At 39.5% G+C, this 19,353-nt stretch overlaps 1 protein-coding gene across 2 annotated transcripts in view; it reads left to right on the forward strand.

Annotated features, from left to right (window-relative positions):
* Positions 1-19,353, forward strand: part of LOC122560192 (disks large-associated protein 4-like) — a 589,090-nt gene that overhangs the window by 244,648 nt on the left and 325,089 nt on the right. For both annotated transcript variants that reach the window (XM_043710586.1, XM_043710587.1), the window contains exons 4-5: positions 2,812-2,855; positions 3,478-3,623. The gene's annotated coding sequence lies outside the window, so the exon portion shown is untranslated. The remainder of the gene's footprint in view (positions 1-2,811; positions 2,856-3,477; positions 3,624-19,353) is intronic.

Raw genomic sequence — 19,353 nt, forward strand, 5'->3', positions numbered from 1 at the left:
ATCACAGAAGCGCTTCACAGGAGGCTCCCAAGCACTGAGGATGTCACCTAGACAGGGGACGAAATGTCTGCACCACAAATTCCCAGCTCGGCGAACAGAACCAAAACAACGAGCACCCGAGCTACAAATCTTCTCACAAACTTTGAACATAAGGAGGCTCCCAAGCACTGAGGATGTCACCTAGACAGGGGACGAAATGTCTGCACCACAAATTCCCAGCTCGGCGAACAGAACCAAAACAACGAGCACCCGAGCTACAAATCTTCTCACAAACTTTGAACATAAATTGACTGCCATATTTCTTACAACACAAAAATGACTGCACTTCAAAGGTACTGCTGTCTGTAAAGCACTCAAGAAGTCCCAAGAAACAATGTTCTTGTGTGTATTTTTGCATAATTCAATCATTTGACTTTGAACTTTAACAGTCTTAAATTGCAAAATATTTTTTTTTATATGTAGCTGAGTTTTGTTTTCTAATTTCACCTAACTCTTTTGGAAAGGAACAAAACAGAATAATAGTATTATCAACAAACTGAGTAAAGCTGCCTTTGGCAGTGCAATGAAAGTGACTTAATCAGCACTCACTGATGCTCAGTTGGATTTTATGTCCACTTAATTCCAGACATCATTGCAGCCTGGGTCTAAACATGGACACGTGGACTTAATTCCAGAGATAAGGTGATCATGACTACCTTTGACATCAAGACAACAATATGTATTAGGCTGGGGAAACTTGGAAAAATTTAAGTTTATAAAATTCAGGGGAAAAACTCTTCACTGAGGCCAAAGAAACATTATTGTGGTTGTTGCCAATAATCTCATGCCCAGGACATTTCTGCAGGTGTTCCTCAAGATGGTGTCCTCAGTCCAACTATATTGAGCTGCCAATCAATGACCTTTCCTTCATCATAAAGACAAACCTGGGAACATTTACTGATAATTGCACTGTCTTCAGCACCATTCACAATTTGGATATTAAAACAGTCCATTTCCACATGCAGCAAATGTTCAGACTTGTTCTGATAAGTGGAAAATGATGTTGATGCAACACAATTCCAACAAAGGAGAACCAAGAAACTGATGAGGAGAGAATAGAGTGTGATTGTAACCTAGCAGAAACATAAAAATGGACTGTAATTGTGAAAGAGGAAATGTTTGACCCATTACTGGCACAGGCAGGAGAATTAATAATGGGGAAAAGAGAAATGCAGGGAAGCTAAATTATTACTTTGCATCTGTTTTCACAGAGGAAAGTACAACAAGTTTCCCAAAATTGCAGATTCAAGCAGCTAAGGAGAATGAGGAGTTGAGGGATATTGGTTTGATGAAAAAGATTGTACTGGAGAAATTAATGGGGTTGAAAGTTGATAAATCCCGAGGATGTGATGGTACACATTGTAGAGTGTTGAAGGAGGTGTCTGTCAGGATAGCTGATGCATTGATGATTAACTTGCAAAGTTTGAAACATTCCAAAATAATTTGTGTAGATTGGATGGCATGGAAGCAAATTCATTTCACTATTTAAGAAGGGACCACTTCCTATAGATTGTCCTTTGTGTCACATGCCATCTTGTTTTAGAATTGAATTGCAATTTCTTCAATGTCATTGGGTTGGAAACTTGGAATTCCCTCCCTAACACCATGACTAGTATACCTAACCATGAGAACCATCACTGATCAATAAAGCCTCTTAATAACCCCTCCTGGAGGCAATTAGGAAGAATTTATTGTTTATCCCAAGAATTAATTGTCCAAAAATGAATGCTAGGTGAATATTAGTGAATAGATGCTGAATGTTTGCTTAGTTTGAATGAGACCAAATAACTGCATTAAAACAGTGGATCAAAGAATTTTATACTTTGAATAATTTTGCTTTAAAATTGCAAGATGTCATTTCAAGGTTGTTACATTCAACAAGGCTTTGGTTGTTATGGCAATGTGATAGCTGCTCTTGTTTCTGACTCTCTGGAACCTTCCCTATGCTTGCAGCATTCGGTATTGGAGACTCTGGACTATCAATAGAACAATATACTTGCGTTCATCAGATGGCACTCTTGTGTTCAATTAGTAATGTTCGAGTATTGCCAGCCGATGTTTAAAGTTAAATAAATAAAACTGTTCCTTTAACTCCACAAGACACTGCAGGAATCTGTATATGCAGCTTTACGTTTTTGAACCCGTTTAAATAAAGCAAACGAATGCTGAAAATCATCTATTATTGAGATGCGGAAATGAAATTATAGCATAGAATGTAGGCCAACTGAAAGCATGCAACTAAGTTTTTGAGAGGTTTGTTAAGTGGGGCAAGGTGAATGATGCAAATTTGATTCCTACGAAAGAAATGTTTTGATAAAAGGAATCATTTTAATTTTATTTTGAACAGCAGAAGTGCTATAGAAATAGTGAGAATGATCGAAAGAAGGATCTAGAGTAAACATTCACTTTAGCTTGTTCTTGAACTTGGAAATAAGTGGTACAATGGCAGTCCATACCAAAAACCTGAGGTTCATCCAAAACTGGATCTCACAGGTGTACTTCTAGCAAGTTGAGGATAACAATTCGGCATCGAGACAAAGCTTGCTGATAACAAGGGACAAAGCCAGACCAACTGTCTCCCTGCCATAAACATTTTGTGGGATGTTGACAGAAGACAGAATTCAAATTTAAAATATGGCTATAAAAATGACAGGGTAGACTTTAAATGACTTAATCCCTATATTTGTCTGCACTTGAAGTGACCTCTTTATGGAAATGTACCAATGCTTAACAGGATACATCTGAAATGTTTTTATTTGCTATCTTTTACAGAAATATTAACCAGGTTGAAGAACCAACACAGAGACAAATTTCAGGTAAACACTGAATTCTTTCTAAGCAAATGTCCCAGTTGTAATTTGAAGGATAGTCTTTCAATACTTGTGCTTCCAGATATTTGAATTATAAAGTGGGAAAAAACGAATTCACAGTCATATTTTCACATCCACCAACACTAGTCCAACATAATTTTAGCAAAGAAACTTTAATCCCTCCTCAATATTCAGTCCTTTAACAGAAACAAAGACTCCTCCCATTCTGATTATAATCTCTTCCAAACTCTTCCATCAGGCAGAATATACAATAGCTAAAACACAAGTAACAACAGATTCAAGAATAGCTTCTTCCCCACTGTTATTAGACTGCTAAATGGACCTCTCAAATTTTAAATTTAGTGTTGATCTCGCTCTTTCTGCACCTTCTCTGCAGCCGTAACGTTGTAATCCTCGCTCTGTTCTGTTACATTAATTTGCTTTGTATGGTGTGATCTGCAAGTACTGCATGCAAACAAACAGAACTTTTCATGTGCCTGGACATGTGGCAATAACAAATCAAATGAACCATATGTTAAGAGTCAAGTAAGTTGAATTTAAAAATTAAAATATTAATCTAATCATCCAGGATAAATTTATATTGTTATTTTGATATTTGGTTTTACAGACTTTTGGCCTCATCTGGCACCACGTGCCTGCTTTGCTCAGTTAGACGTGCTTTTGGAGGCATTGCAGTTTTACATTGAAGATTCCTGCCAGAGTAACCCAGCGTGGCCAGCAGGAAAGCTTGTTACCGGTGTTGCAACTCATCAGGTAAGTGCAAATGTGCTCCTTTGCCTGTGTAGCCAACCATACTGCCATTCTGAACAGACTTATTCTCCCTGAAGCAACAATTTGGCAGACACAGTGCTCCGATGTGTACAGGTGATGATCACAAAATGAAACAAGTGGTTCAGTTCTGGTTGACTGATCTTGATTTGCTGCTGAGCCATGAGGAGTGATGTAGATATAGTGATATAATCGATCTAAATTCTACCTTGTCTGTTTAATCTGATGTACCATTCCACATCACATCTATAAGAAGTTGTGTAAGATTGTGCATGATGTGTTTGTAATGGTGTCCTGCAGGGAGTATCAGTAAATTCTGTTCACAATAAATGCTTTTAAGCACAGGTGAGTGTATTTTGTTCTGGTGCACAGTCCAATATTGCCTGTCACTAAGACTAAATTGAAAGGCTTCTTATACATGTCAGACAGTACATATAAATCTGTTGTATTTCCTTATAAATCCAACTGGAATATACTTTCGTCACTAGTGTTTCAACAGCAGCCCTTTTGCACTTACCTGATGAGTTGAAACACTGTTAGCAAACTTTTCTGCTGGCTATGCAGGCTTACTGCATCAGGAATCTTCAATGTACAACTGCTGTTCCATTTAAAGCCCATTGATCTCCCCTGTGCCGGCAGCTGTGCCTGAACTATCCTGTACTAATCAGGGATACAGGAGGCTTTGTTGAAATTCAATGTTCTATAATTCTGACCCACTTGTACTTTTCTCTGGTGCATCTGCATCGTAGTAATCATTTAATATTCTTCGTGATTCTCACACTGATTGATCATGTTAAAAAGAACCATCCATTCGTTTCTAGGTGCTACACTGATGCTACCTGCAGAAACCACAGAATTCTGTTCCCCATTTTCTCTTCAACTTAAATCCTCATGTGGCTCCGTAGCTGAGAAACATAATAAGTAATTGCACCTTATTGAAATGCAAACAATCCATTGTGCAAACTGTTTCGGTCTGAAATAGCTGGTGCAGTTAACACTGCAAGGGGCAACTTTGTGATCAACAGTAATGCACTATTTGCTGATCTAATTTTGCGCAGTTTAAAGTGGTGGGATTTTATTTTAAGTGATAGTTAAATTGCTTTGCGCTTTTTTTGTTAAATAAATAAACTGTCAAAAAACATCTAAACTTGCAGAGTTTACTCTCTCATGCTGTCAAAGCATAACAGTGATTGATCAAAAAACATACGTGAAAATGTTATCAGACACCTCACCAGGTGGGCAGTGACAAATGGGGGGATAACACAAAAGGCTTCAAGCTTGAGTCAACTATGAGAATGATGCGACAAACCATATCTGAATTGAGAGCAGAGAAAATCAATATGGGCTTGCATGCCCAGAGCAACTGGACCAAGACAGATGCCAAGCTAAGAAATGGCAAGACATTGGAAAAAGATGTAACTGACAAATATATTGAAGTCTATTTTTGATGCCAAAGTAAGATATGGATAGAGGGCACATTCTATTGAGTACCTTAATAGGGGGTTAACCTACATTGATCTCAACGCTTGCTATAGTAAAACAATGTGAAAGTAAAGAAGATAGCTAAATATTCGCCAACTGGGACACGTAAAAGGCAATTACCTGATATTGTGAGCAACTAAAACAAAGCAGATACTGAAATAATCCACATTTTTTGCTTTTGCTTTAGTTGTTTTGACGTTAAAGACTTGTATTCTTGTTTTGACACATTTTTGTGGCAAGTGTTAACTAAATGTTCTGTTATCCCTGAGAATGAAAATAAAATAAAGGGAAATCTAAAGATGAAGCTTGAAAAATTCAAATGATGAAGCTGTGACTATTTCCTTTGACAGCTGGTTCCATTGTGGGAGTGTCCTTCTAAAATGAGCTTGTTGATTCACTGATCATTTCTTGGAAAAAATGACTTTTATAGATTTTGTGGATGACAACCTTTGTGTTGCATCATTGTCAGAGAAGATCAGATAGCTGGTTCTACCTCTCCATTCCGTATTTGTTAGACTATGGTCAGTCTGCTAATTTTCCTCGTTTTGCTGTAATGGTTCCGAACTCCAAATCTTTTGATCAGGGTGCGATGTTGCTCTATTTCTCACATTGATTTGTTAAATTGAGGAGCTTGTCCTTGGATTGTTTCAATCTTGCTTATCTTATTTTTCAGTCTGTGTAAGATTCACACACAGGTGGATACTCTAGAATGTGAAAATGTCTGATAAGCCATAACTTGCACATTTTTATTGTAATACCAGTATTTCCACTTCAGAAATCCAGAAACCCTTTTTGTTTTGGATATAATCATCTGAAAGTGGAATCACCGTTGCAAATTGCTGTCACTGTGAGTCCCCATGTGAGTTTTCTATTTACCAATTGGAGAATTTTGCTACAGAACTTAAAGCATTCTCATAGAATTACTACAGAGTGGAAACAGGCCATTTGGCCCAACAAGTCCACACCAACCCTCTGCAGAGTAACCCACACAGATCCGTTCCTCTACCCTATTACTCTACACTTATCCCTGACCAATGCGCCTAACCTACACATCACTGAACACGATAGGTAATTTAGCATGGCTAATTCATCTAACCTACACATCTTTGGATTGTGGGAGGAAACCCGTGCAGACGCAGGGAGAATGTGCAAACTCCTCATAGATGATCGCCCGAAGCTGGAATCAAACCCGGGTCTTGGTGCTGTGAGGCAGCAGGGCTAACCACTGAGCCATCTAACTGCCACATTCTGCTACTGGACCCTTTTTTGTTGTTAAATATTTTCTTTATTGGGCAGATCATTGTTAGAATTTTGATCTGTTTGTGCTACACTTATTTTGCTGTCTTGTTGTATTCTTAGTTGATTAAAGTTAATGTTGAATCTTTGTTGTTGTAAAGATTGTTATGTGCTTAAACTGAGAGTTTCTGCTATTCTAAATGCAGTTTCTAATGTGAAGTGCAGCTTTCCTTTACCAATATGGTGCCTTCATAGGGATGAGTGAAACCTTAAACCAACAGCCAAAAGCCAATTAACTTCACATCTGTTATTGGAAATATGTTAGAGTCTATTATAAAGGATGCAATAGTGGAACAAGCAGAAATACACAATATGATTAAGCAGACTTATTGTTGCTTTATGAAAGGGATATTATGCCTGACAAATTTATTGGAGTTTATTGAGGTAGTAACAATCAGGATAGATAAAAGGAAAACAGTGGATTTAATATATTTGAACTTCCAAAAGACATTTGTTAATGTACCAGACATGGAGCTACTTAATAATGTAAGGGTCCATGGTGTTGGGGTTAGTAAATTAGCGTGGATAGTGGATTAGCCACCAACAGAAGACAGTGTTCAGATAAAGTAGTTATTTTCAGAATGGTGACCTCTGACTACGGGTGTGCCTATATGTATGAATGTCTTGAATGAGGGAAGTGAACATACTGTCACCTAGTTTGCAGAAGACACAAAAATAAGTGAGAAGGCAAATTGTAAGGAAGATACAACAAGTCTGCAGAGGAATATAGACTGATTAAGTGAATGGGCAAAATAGCTTGGTAGATGGATTACAGTATGGGAAAATTTGGGGTTATGCACTTTGTCAGGAAGAGTAGTAAATGGAGAAAGACTGCAGTTGGGTTGCAGCCCAGAGGAATTTAAGGATCCCCATGCATGAATCACGAAGATCTAGAGGCATGTTCAGCAGCAAATAGGAAAGGCAAATAAGAATGAGAGGAGACATATTGAAGCATAAAGGATTCTTAGAGGTCTTGGTGGAGTAGATGTGGAGAGGTTGTCTCCCCTTGTGAAAGAGGGGCATAATCTAAGAAAAAAGGGATCGCACATTTAAGACAGATGAGGAAGAATTGTTTTACCTGAGAGTAATGAATCTGTTCAATGCTTTACTATAGAAGGCTATCAAGGCTGTCATTAAGTAAATTCAAGACTGAAATAGACAAATTTTTAATTAGTAAGGGAATTGAGGATTGTTGGATCAGCCACAATCTCATTAAATGGTAGGGCAGACTTGATGGGTTGAATGGACTGCTTCTGTTCCTATAAATTATGGATTAATGGTATTTATTGCCTATATCAAAGATGACTGCCGTGTTGTCATTCTTGCCATTTTTTCGGTGTCTAATGTATTTTCAACACCATGTGATCAAGATCGTTCTCTTTTACTTTATCACTGCTTTTCCACAAGTAAAATTGATAAAATTGATAAATCTTCTGACTTGCCTAAGAAAGCTTATATTTCTCACTCAAACTGTCAAAATGACAAAGATTTAACTAACTTCCCTGTTACAGTTGTGAAAAATCAATTTCCAATAAATAACTTCTACTTCTTTTTATTTTCAAACAATTTAGAATCATAGACTCCCTATAGTGCAGATAGAGGCCATTCAGCCTATCAAGTCTGCACTGACACTGTAAGGAGCATCCCATCCAGATCCAGCCCCCTATCCTATCAATGTAATCCCACATTTACCATGGCTAACCCACCTATGCTGCACATCCCTGGACACTACAGGACAATTTAGTGTGGCCAATTCATCTAACCTGCACATCTTTAGACTATGGGAGGAAACCAGAGCACCCGGCACAAACTCACGCAGACACATGGAGAATGTGCAAATTCCACGCAGACAGTGACCAAAGGCTGGAATTGAACCCAGATCTCTGGCGCCATGAGGCAGCAGTGCTAACCACTGAACCTTATTTAGATTAGATTAGATTAGATTATTTACAATGTGGAAACAGGCCCTTCAGCCCACAAGTTCACACCGACCCTCCACAGAGCAATGCACCCAGACCCATTCCCCTACATTTACCCCTTCACCTAACACTACGGGCAATTTAGCATGGCCAATTCACCTAACCTGCACAGTTCTGGACTGTGGAGGAAACCGGAGCACCGAGAGGAAACCCACGCAGACACGGGGAGAATGTGCAAACTCCACACAGTTGCCTTTAGTTTCAGCATTGTTCTGAAGAAATTTCTGAAATTGCCTGTTGCTAACTTGTTCATTGTGTATGTACTTTAGAAATGGTTAAATCACTATTAGGACTCTTAACTCTGTTCCCTGATTTGGTTTTCCTTCTTTTTCTTTCTTCCTTGGAAATCAGATCTGCTGGTTGTTGGTCTGTTTTCTTGGGAGATTGATCCAGATTTATCCCCTTAACTGTTTCTGTTGCTCTTGTTCTTTATTTTGAACAAAGCTTGTCTCACCTATTATTATCTGTAAAAGGCTTTTATACAGATTTAGTGTTGTTTTTGATTGTTCCTCCTCAGGAATTTTCTGTTTGGAGACATTTCCTTCACAGCAGCTTTTTTATTCATTCATTGTGGTGAGCTAAGTCAGCATTTATTGCCCATCCATAGTTACCCAGAAGGCAGTTAAAGGGCAACCGCATTGCTGTGGGCCTGGAGTCACATGTAGATCAGATGAAGTAAGGATGGCAGTGTCTTTCCTTGAAGGACATGAATGAACTTGATCGGTTTTGCCCGACAATCAGCAACAGTTTCATGGTTGTCAGGCAACACTTAATTCCAGACTTTCTTTTGTTGATTTTGAATTTCACCATCTGCCATGGCAGGATTAGAACCCAGGTTACAAGAATGTTACCTGGATTTCTGGATGAACAGTCCAGTCATAATACCCCTAATATCACCTCCACGTCTCATTCAGTTCTGTGGCTTTTCAGACTCTGGCTGGTCTTAAGGCTGTATTTATGTTTTAGTTTTAAGGACATTCTTATTGAGTTCATCTCTTCAAGCACTTATAGATCTGCTTCTTCATCTTCGGATGCTGCCATGATTTTCTATACAGTGGATCCCATTACTGCAACCATCTTTTGTTATGTGGTCTTATGCCCACAACCATGAATTTAGGTTCAAGACAGACCATTTAAGGAGAACACAGGGTCAAGAACTGTCTTCAGGCTTTGGCTTCATAAATTTACATTGCTAATTACCTATTATGACTAAATTCCACTACACATCAGGAATGTACTAGGCTGAATGTACTATTCACTAGGCTTTGATATTACTGTTGCAATGCTGAGAGACCTTCTATAATCTCTATCACCCAATGCTAGTCAGTCTACTCAGTGTGCTTCTCTGCATATGTTCCTATTCACATGGCCAGACTTCAGGCTTATGCCTGCTGTCTGAGATTTTCTCTCTTCCTTTTTAACTCCATCTACACTGTGCTATATATGCCAATAAGGAGCCCTTGAGTTTTTAGACAAAACTCTGCAGATGAGAACCTTGTGACAATATTCTCCAAGGCAGAATCTACAATCAATGACAAAAAAAGTTAAAACCTTCAAGGAGTCATGCAGCAGCGAAAGTGAGCTAGACATTTCATGAATCTGGAACACTTGCCTCACAGCCAAGGAGGGAAGGAACGTGGAGTTTTGTGAGTAAAAATAAAATCCTTTATGGGCAGTGGAACACTTTAAAGACCAAAGATACAGTTTACAATCTTGCAAAGTAAGAAGTCAGAAAAAAATTAATTAATGGTTCATCTTAAAGACTCACAAAGCCTGTGAACTATTAATTGCAGCAATATTCATTTGGCAAAGCTATTAAGAGAACAGATTCATTTATTAAGGCTATGACTAGGGGCATTTTTCTTAAGAAGCCATAACAATCATCCATTTTACTTGCAAAATGTATCATGTTGACCATACAAACAAAATTCGTGCTGGACAGCAATACAATCAGTAGCAACAATGTTATACTATGGAACAGAAAGATATTAAAGCAGGGAATTAGGAGGTCATGACAATAGAAATAATATTGCCAGGAAGATTTAATTTCAATGATGGGCTAAATAAAACACAGAATTGGACCTCCTGGAGAAAATAGTTTTTAAGATGTTGAATTGCTTCCAAACTCAGAAGCTGAACAAGTAAATACATTTTTTTGTATTTGATTGGATCTTTACCAAATGGAGTTATGGCTTACTTAGGGGTAAAAGAAGCAATATAGTTCTGATGAAGTTTCATAAGCTTTTAACAATTATATTCTATCTCAGAATGGATAACATTCTTGCAAGAGCACAATTAAGTAGAATGATTCAGCATCATGGGAAATCTACAGATAATTGCATTAATGATCTAGCCAGATTAGTAGATGGAAATGAGTATGGAGGTTTGTCAGATTTATTCCAGTTAAAAGAAGAATTTACTTTTGAGAAAGCCATTCAGATGAAGAGTGAGGCAGAAGTTCAGAAGCCGTACATATCAATCTTAAACAGAGAAAAACAACCTTATTGCAGGAAATCTGTAGAATATATTTAATTGCTTGGGTACAAACTCATGAGATGCTATTACAAAGACGAGGGCAGACACTACATATTAAAAGTCAATGTCAGTGCTGTGAAGCAAGGAAATCTCAAAGGCACAAACAGCGACCAACAATTTGAGAAAAATACTATCTGTAACAAATTTGTTGAAGTAGGACATAGTCACTAAGCAGCCAGAAGACAAATAGCTACCTACATGTAGAAGTTAATGAGTTAGTAAAAAATGCCAAAGGCATTCCTAAAGAAAATAGGTGAGTCAAACTTAATGGAGGGGCATTTAACTCTCTATGCTTCATTAACCCTTGACTCTCCAAATGGATGTTAATCCCCTCAATCTTCTTTCAAACATTTCCCTACTACTGACATTAGCCTAATTACCCAATAGTTACCTCATTCATCCCTATCAGCTTTGTTGAATAATGATGCCACATTAACTGCCTGCAGTTCTCTGGCACCGCTTCACCTCTCCGAAAATTAATGTTAGGGAACCTGCAGTCTCCTCTCTTGCCTCCCATAATACCTTGTTTAAGACAACTCTCTCCTATTTTTAGACTATCAGACTTGTTCTTCTCCCACCTCACTAGAGGTCGATCACTATGAGTCAAGAGGATGGCAGCAATAGATCTACCCAGATGCATCTTACACTGTATTAAGGTGTGGTAAGGATTCACTAGCTCGTTTCCAGAATATTGTGAGCTTCAGAGTGCTTCATGACTTGACAGTACGCAATGTTTCCAAACAATTTGCAAATGACACTGTCAGAAGGCCGACAGAGTCCTTTCTTCGACATTAATTTTATTTATGCATGCTAAAAATACTTTTAAGAGGTAGTGTGGTATGAATGAGGAGCTTGTCAGTGTATCTTTATTCAGCTATAGAGCTCTCCCACTCTGACTAGTTGGTTATCACTCAGTTCCACGCACAAGTAAACTTGAGTAATGTTTAAGTTAAAAATCACACAACACCAGGTTATAGGCAGCAGGTTTGTGTGAAAGTACAAGCTTTTGGAGCATTTTGAAAGCTAATGCTTCGAAATAAACCTGTTGCACTATAACCTCATATTGTGTAATTTTTAACTTTGTCCATCCCAGTCCAACACCAGCACCTCCACATCATGAGTAATAATTGACAGTGCTGTTTCACCAGTCAGAAGTGAAACATGCTGTAGATGGCACAAAAGCTCCTGATCACCACTTGTAAGTATAGCTGAATGCTAGTTGAAACTTTATTGCTGGAACAGCACAGCAGGTCAGGCAGCATCCAGGGAACAGGAGATTCGACGTTTCGGGCACAGGCCCTTCTTCAGGAAAGATTGAACTAGCTGAATGCTAGTTCAATCTCATATGATTTGTACTTTAACAGTATATATAACTGAGCCAGGTTTGCTTGCTTATTCCATTGCTCTGGGTTTATCATGACAACATCCAAACCTGTTCTGTACAAAAAATATAAAAGTTTTGCAACAGATCTAAAATAAAATTGAAAATAAAGTTGGAATAAGAAAAGAACCCCAATGTTAAGATAAAAGTTATATTTTGCTAAATGCATGGGCAGGGTTCTGGACATCAGCAAGACTGATGGTTAGATAAGTAAATCTTGGCAGAGTACAAGATTAGAGATATCTGATCTAGAGTTCTTACGTTATGCATTTTCAATTTGTGATAGAGGGTCAATGTGTGTTAGCAGTTGCTACTATAGAAAATATTTTTGGTCCCTGTTTCTTTTGAATGTGCGTGTTTTGAGAGAATGCAATATAGAAAGCAATTTTCATAGACAAGTATAACTGAATTTTGCAGCCCTAATGGTAGATGTAGAACTGAATCTCTTTGACAACTGGACTTCAATGTATATCTAGTTTCATATGCCAGCTGCAGTCCTGACAATACCTATTTGGCCTTCATTAAAGGATGTCAGTTCCAATTTAATGTGTAAAAACACAAAGGTCATGGTTTTCTCATATAAAGTGGCTAATAGCTTTCAAACTGCTTTTTGCACCAAGTCACAAAGTAAAACAAATTCAACCTGACCTGCTTACAAAATAGACTGACACTCCCAAGCTTTCTTTGAAAGCCAACCATTTTGTCTGTATCTTTAAAATGTGCTCGTTTTGAAAACTTCATTACTTTTGTTGATGGTCATTCACATAGACAAAGAACAAAGCCTTCATTGTCTTTGTGAATTTATGTTAAATTTATGCAGTAAAAAACATTCAAACAACAGACATGTGTTATTCAGTATAAAGCATTACAGACTGAAAGGAGCTGAGCAAATCAGAAATAATGTGTTTTCAGTATATCAGGAGTACAATAACAGAAAAGATCCGAAGTGTTGAATGTATTCAGTGAAATATCCTATTTTGGGCTCACGAGTTATTTGTGGTAGATGCTATTCCGAGTGTGAAATCTGTTTAAGGGCAGTAATTGTGCATTTTGAAGCAAAATCGGCAAGACCTTAATTATATGAAGGGAGATATTCTTCTTCAGTCCCTAGATAGTAACCTGGCAAGGGAGATTGATTATGCATTCTAAAACCAACCTCATTTTTATTCCATTGATTCCAGGGCAATCCTTTTGAATAGATTATTGCTGAGGTGGCAGAAATAAAAAATATCCAATGATGTACTGTGAATAATAACACTTTTGAAATCCAGATGTTTAACATCAATGTGCAACCAAAATATAACATCAGTGTTAATTTGTAAAATGTGTGCAAAACCCCAATTTCACTTTGAAGCAGACGGCGACACATCAACTCAGATCCAGATTCTGGCTGCATCATGATAATTGCCTGGTGTAAATGTACTCATTTCAGTCTGATATCAGGAGACAGTTCTGCATGAATACTTGTATGCATACACCAAACATTGCACCTAGTGACTGCTCTTTAATTTTGAGGAGCTGTGAAGTTTATAAACTAGCAGACCTAGTTAGATCTAGCAGACTGCTGAAATGTTAATAACCCCAAACCCACATGAGAATGAGGTTGTATTTCACAGTGCTGAGCACAAATAGCATGTGAGAGTCTCCTACAGTTTGCCCCACATCATGTAGTTTCAGTACTTTCAGCAGTCCTGTTTGTGATGTTGTGCTGTTACTTTCATGTGTGTGATACACATTAACAGGAAAGTAATCACCATAAATCGGAGAGTTCGTGCAATTAAATCACTTTGTTAGTTGTGTTGCCATCCATTAAACCTGCTGAAAGCTGCTAATTTTATGTAATTATGCCTTTTTCACTAACTTGCCAGCTGGTCATCTTTGAATGAATTCTCAATGATAATTTGTATCAGCTTTTATATGGCATCGTCTTCTTGCTGTTTAAATCTCCAACTATTTGAAAAATGTATTATTTTCCCTTTCCACTGAATCAAACTGAAAATATATTCAGTCTCCTACAGTCAATGCTGAAATAATTGTAGAATGTACAGTAAGTATATTGAAGTAAGTTGAATAAATGGCATATTTTCCTGTACAACACAGTATTGTTTTGGTTGACAGTAATTCAGATATGGTTGAAACTTTATTGCTGGAACAGCACAGCAGGTCAGGCAGTTCCTGGGAACAGGAGATTCGACGTTTCGGGCACAGGCCCTTCTTCCTGAAGAAGGGCCTGTGCCCGAAACGTCGAATCTCCTGTTCCCTGGATGCTCCCTGACCTGCTGTGCTGTTCCAGCAATAAAGTTTCAACTTTGATCTCCAGCATCTGCAGACCTCACTTTCTCCTCGAGTAATTCAGATAGTCAATGTCCATCAACTGAAGCTATTCTATTTTTGCCAATGGGTCTAGAATCAGTATAATATTTCATAGAGGTGTTACAACACGGAAACAGACCCTTCGGTTGAAGTCGTCCTTGCCAAACCGATATCCTAACCTAATCTAGTCCCATTTGCCAGCATTTGGCCCATATCCCTCTAAATCCTTCCTATTCATATACCCATCCAGATGCATTTTAAATGTTGCATTTGTACCAGCCTCTACTATTTCTTCTGGCAGCTCATTCCATACACACACCACCCGCTGTGTGAAAAAGTTGCCCCTTAGGTCTCTTTTAAATCTATCTTGTGTAGACACCTTGCAGTTAAAGAGTCAAAACATAAGTGCAATTTATGTTAATATTAAACAAAAACAGGGAAATCAGGGAACACCTTTCTTTACGATTGGTGGATAATGAATCTGCAGCTAATGAAATTTCAACTGGAGATTTTTACAGTCCCAGCTGACCACACAAATGATATCAGATTGGTGTGTGCTGGACTAATATTACACATTGACATTGATAAATACATCAAATAAAGTTCTTACAAATGCCAACCTATAACCACATTTTGCCCAACTGGGAACTTTTTGTCACTCTTTCTCAACAACATGGCGAAGGCATACTGTATATGTGTATTATCTTCAACATTCGTCTATCTTTAATACTGACATTTTTTTCTGCATTTTTCTTTGGCTAAATTATTACAGGAGTCTACAGGTTGTTAAAAATCTGGTAGAGAAATTAAAACCTTCCCTATTGATGTGAGATTGAAATGAAGAAGAGTAACCTACTGCACTTATATTCAATCCATTTCCTGATTACAATACAGTTAAGGATGTACAAAAGCTGTTGATTACTATAAACCATTGTTTCACCACAAATTAGTGATATGCTTTACTTGGGATTTTGAGATGATCTATAAACAAAGAATCAGTATCTGAGGAAATATTTCAATGAACATAGTAAAATTCTTAACTGCTTTTGGACCCAAATGCCCTCTGGAAATAGGTAAAAAAGAAAAAGCAATTTATTCTATAATAAATGTTTCATTCTTGCATTTTGATCCACAAACTAGCAAGGTATTAATATTGTTTTTATATCATAAGAGTTTCTACATTCCAATATATGGTCATGTGTGCCTTTGGAGGTGAAAATTAAATACTACATTGACATAGTGGTACTTATAATGTTCTTGTAAGTTTTCTAAAGGATCCCATTACAGAATCCCTAAGTGTGAAAAACATTCAGTCACTTCACAAAATAGACAGAAATAATCCTTTGCTACTTAATTATTCTAGGATCAACATCTAAAGTCTCCATACAAGCAAACTACAATTAATATTATGCTTAGAAAAGGAAAGTAATGTCCAGAGAATTATAATTATTGATCCTAAAGCTCTGAAATAATAATACTGTAAGAATTACCTGCCTTATCATAATGTGCATGAACTCCACTACAAATGTTATACTGAGGTTCCTGCCTGTGCCCAGGCATTGATACGAATGATAGTATGTGGGCAGGCAAACAGGGTTCAGTTTCTGTCCTCTGATTTTTTTTTAACACTACTGCTCCATTCCCATCTAAAAATGAGATGGATCTTATCCCAATGTGGTACAGATACATTTGAAACCTGAATCAGCTGGATGGCATTGATATTGACGTGGTACATCATCTCCCTTACAAAATACATTTTCAACTCGGGAAACCGTAACATCATAAATATCTTCTGACTTTTAAAAATAAAGCACAGCAATGGGACAAATTGGAAAGTGTGCTACTCTGTGTTGCACAAGAATGATGAAATAATCTGTACCAGGAGTCAAAAGAAGTCTTGGGGCTAGAAATTTGTCTCAGGCAGTAACTCAAGTGAGCAGTATTGAATTAGTGCCTGACATTCAATTCCATCAGAATCCATGATCTTTTCATAGTTAGAATGAAAAGATCTGTTGGAACTATTTTATCGATAGGAGCAAGTGAACAAAGCTGTTAACATTTTTGACCTTCACTAAGTTTTACTGCAGTCATTTGTGAACACACAGAAGTTTATAGCATGAAAAACCTGAGACAATTGAATCTCACTAGTTTGAGTCAATGTACATTTGGTCTTGGAAAATAAAGTTTTTAAATTATTTTTGACATAAACAAAGTGTTCCAATTGCTGAGGTGCAAAATGATATTTGTAACTAGACCATGGATTTGATAGGGGCAACTAAGGACTGCAGATACTGGAGATCAGAGACAAAAGTGTGGTGCTGGAAAAGTTAAGCCGGTCAGGCAGCATCTGAGGTGCAAGAGAGTCGACATCTCGAGCAGAAGCTGAGTTGAGTTGAGCTGAATTTATTGTCACGTGTACCAAGGCACAGTGAAAAGTTTTATCTTGCGAGCAATACAGGCAGATCACAGAGTTAACTAGCATAGATAGTAAAGAATAGGTAAACAGCAGCAACAACAAAAACACAGGTACGGCGAATGTGAAGAGTTTGTGAGTCCATTCAGTATTCTAACAACAGTAGAGTAGAAACTGTTACAAAATTGGCTGGTGCATGTGTTCAGGCTTCTGTACCTTCTCCCTGATCATTGAGGTTGTAGAAAAACATTACCAGGGTGGGTTGGAGTCATTGAGGTTGTAGAAAAACATTACCAGGGTGGGTTGGAGTTTTAAGAATGCTGGCGGCCTTTCCTTGACAGCAGGCCTGGTAGATTGCATGTGTTCAGGCTTCTGTACCTTCTCCCTGATCATTGAGGTTGTAGAAAAACATTACCAGGGTGGGTTGGAGTTTTAAGAATGCTGGCGGCCTTTCATTGACAGCGGGCCTGGTAGATAGATTCTACAGATGGGAGGTTGGCCTTTGTGATTGTCCGGGCCAAGTTCACCACTCTCTGTAACCGTCTCCGATCTTGAATGGTACAGTTTGCATACCAGGTAGTGATACATCCAGACAGAATGCTCTCGATGGCGTACCTATAAAAGTTGACAAGGGTATTCACCATCATGCCAAATTTCCTCAGCTGCCTGAGGAAGGAGAGATGTTGTTGGGCCTTTGTAACCAATGCAGCTACATGAAGAGTCCAAGAAAGCTTGTTGTGGATGACCATTCCCAAGAGCTTGACACTCTCCACTCATTCCACCTCTGTGCTGTTAATATGTAGGGGGGGTATGAGTAACATCCCGCCGAAAGTCAATAATGAGTTCCTTGATTTTGCTGGCATTGAGAGCTAGGTTGTTCTCAGTGCACCAATTTTGCAGGTCTTCCACCTCTCATCTGTGGTCTGTTTCATCGCCATCTGAGATTCGACCGACTATGGTGGTGTCATCAGCAAACTTGTAAATGGCATTAGTCTGGTATTTGAAAACGCAGTCATGGGTATACAGTGAGTACAGTAGGGGACTGACTATGCACTCCTGGGGGGTCCCAGTGTTGAGTGTTAGTAAGGATGAAATATTGTCCCCAGTCTTCACTGATTGTGGCCTGTGGGTCAGCAAATTGAGGATCCAGTTGCAGAAAGGGGTCTTAGTCCGAGATCACTAAGTTTAGTAATCAGTCTTGAGGGGATAACAGTGTTGAAGGCCAAACTGTAATCAATGAGTAGGATTCTTACTTGGTGTTCTTGGTGTCAAGATGTTCTAGGGAGGAGTGAAGGGCAAGTGATATGTCATCTGACGTGGCTCTGTTGGTCCAATAGGCAAATTGGAGTGGCTCAGGGGTAGTGGGGAGGTTGGAGTTGATTCCCCCTCACCTCCCTCCACTTGCGCCCACACCTCCCCCCTCACCTCCCTCCACTTGCGCCCACACCTCCCCCCTCACCTCCCTCCACTTGCGCCCACACCTCCCCCCTCACCTCCCTCCACTTGCGCCCACACCTCCCCCCTCACCTCCCTCCACTTGCGCCCACACCTCCCCCCTCACCTCCCTCCACTTGCGCCCACACCTCCCCCCTCACCTCCCTCCACTTGCGCCCACACCTCCCCCCTCACCTCCCTCCACTTGCGCCCACACCTCCCCCCTCACCTCCCTCCACTTGCGCCCACACCTCCCCCCTCACCTCCCTCCACTTGCGCCCACACCTCCCCCCTCACCTCCCTCCACTTGCGCCCACACCTCCCCCCTCACCTCCCTCCACTTGCGCCCACACCTCCCCCCTCACCTCCCTCCACTTGCGCCCACACCTCCCCCCTCACCTCCCTCCACTTGCGCCCACACCTCCCCCCTCACCTCCCTCCACTTGCGCCCACACCTCCCCCCTCACCTCCCTCCACTTGCGCCCACACCTCCCCCCTCACCTCCCTCCACTTGCGCCCACACCTCCCCCCTCACCTCCCTCCAAGGCCCCAAAGGAAACTTCCATATCCGCCACAGATTCACCTGTACCTCCACACATATCATCTATTGCATCCTTTGCACCCGATGTGGCCTCCTCTATATTGGGGAGACGGGCCGCCTACTTGCGGAGCGTTTCAGGGAACACCTCTGGGACACCCGGACCAACCAACCCAAACACCCTGTAGCTCAACATTTTAATTCCCCCTCCCACTCCACCAAGGATATGCAGGTCTTTGCACACCTCCATCGTCAGACCACAACAAAACGACGGTTGCAGGAAGAACGCCTCATCTTCCGGCTAGGAACCCTCCAACCACAAAGGATGAACTCGGATTTCACCA

Source organism: Chiloscyllium plagiosum, chromosome 20 (assembly GCF_004010195.1).
Source record: "Chiloscyllium plagiosum isolate BGI_BamShark_2017 chromosome 20, ASM401019v2, whole genome shotgun sequence".
NCBI classification, from domain to species: Eukaryota; Metazoa; Chordata; class Chondrichthyes; order Orectolobiformes; family Hemiscylliidae; genus Chiloscyllium; species Chiloscyllium plagiosum.